Raw genomic sequence first — 1,983 nt, forward strand, 5'->3', positions numbered from 1 at the left:
TGGTTAGGCCTTAGACCTCCAGGGTCGAGAGTTTCGATTCCAGCCTCAGTCTGTGTGCATGAAGTTTTCATGTTCTTCCCATGCTTGGTGGGTTTTCTTAGGGTACTCTGATTTACTCTCACAGTTCAAAGATATGTAGATTAGGTTACCTAGCAAATTGCCCGAAGTGTGTGAGTCTGTGTATGTGTATATATACTCAGCAAAAAAAGAAACGTCCTTTTTTCAGGACTGTGTATTTCAACAATAATGTTGTAAAAATCCAAATAACTTTACAGATCTTCATTGTAAAGGGTTTAAACAATGTTTTCCAGGCATGTTCAATTAACCATAATCAATTAATTAACATGCACCTGTGGAATGGTCGTTAAGACCTTAACAGCTTACAGAAAGTAGGCATTAAAGGTCACAGTTCTAAAAACGCAGGACACTAAAGAGACTTGTCTACCGACTGTGAAAAACACCCAAAGAAAGATGCCCAGGGTCCCTGCTCATCTTTGTGAACGTGCATTAGGCATACTGCAGGGAGCCATGAGGATGTGGCTAGGGCAATAAATTGCAATGTCCGCACTGTAAGACGCCTAAGACAGCGCTACAGGGAGACAGGAAGAACAGCTGATCATCCTCGCAGTGGAAGACCACGTGTAACAACACCTGCACAGGATCGGTACATCCGAATATCACACCTGCGTGACAGGTACAGGATGGCCACAACAACTGCCCGAGTCACACCAGGAACACACAATCCCTCCATCAGTGCTCAGACTGTCTGCAATAGGCAGTCCATGAGGAGGAGATGCACTGCAGTACTTCAAGCAGCTGGTGGCCACACCAGATACTGACTGTTCCTTTTGATTTTGACTCTTTTAGTGTTCATACAAATATTGACACATTAAGTTTACTGAAAGTAAAAACAGTTAAAAGTCAGAGGATGTTTCTTTTTTTGCTGAGTATATATATATATATATATATATATATATATATATATATATATATATATATATATGATAGATAGATAGATAGATAGATAGATAGATAAGAAAATACTTTTTTATATAGTTCTTTGTCAAGCAGAGTTGAACTGTTCTCTTGCTAAAAGTGCTCTGGCATTTAGCCCATTAGGTTGTGGAGATGTGAGATGTTCTCCATGATGGTTAACAGCTTGTGCAACATCTTTTTTAAGCACTCCAGGGGAATCCCCAGTATTAAGATAGCCTTCTTGATGAGTTTGTGCAACATCTTTTTTAAGCACTCCAGGGGAATCCCTACTACCTCCTCACTTAGAAATGTAGACGGTGTTTCATAGTTCTGGTCCTCCTCAGGTCCACAACCATGTGCTTGGTCTTGGCCATGGTCAGGATGAAGTGGTTTGTCTCGCACCATTCCACAAAACTGTGAACTGGGCCTCTGGTTCCTGACCACTATTAACACACCTGACAATCATGACATCTAAGTCAGATGACAGTATTCATACTTGTACTAGTAGTCTGAAGTGTGTAACATAAAAAGGAAAGGTGAGAGTACTGTCCCCATAAAGTACTGTTGACCACTTTCCCAGACATGCATATCTGTAGCCTCACAAACTGCGGTCTGTCCAGTCAGAAATCAAAGAACATGCTCCTAGTGCTGCCTGAACATTTGCACTCACCATCTTACCTATGATGTACGTATACCTATGATGTACTTATACCGACCTATAGCTTCCCATCGTATGTTACAGTATCTAGCCATTTATAGTGATCCAATTTCATTAACATGCCTCAATAGCTTAATATACACTCACCTAAAGGATTATTAGGAACACCATACTAATACAGTGTTTGACCCCATTTTGCCTTCAGAACTGCCTTAATTCTACATGGCATTGATTCAACAAGGTGCTGAAAGCATTCTTTAGAAATGTTGGCCCATATTGATAGGATAGCATCTTGCAGTTGATGGAGATTTGTGGGATGCACATCCAGGGCACGAAGCTCCCGATCCACT

This window comes from Clarias gariepinus, chromosome 8 (assembly GCF_024256425.1).
Source record: "Clarias gariepinus isolate MV-2021 ecotype Netherlands chromosome 8, CGAR_prim_01v2, whole genome shotgun sequence".
Taxonomy (NCBI): domain Eukaryota; kingdom Metazoa; phylum Chordata; class Actinopteri; order Siluriformes; family Clariidae; genus Clarias; species Clarias gariepinus.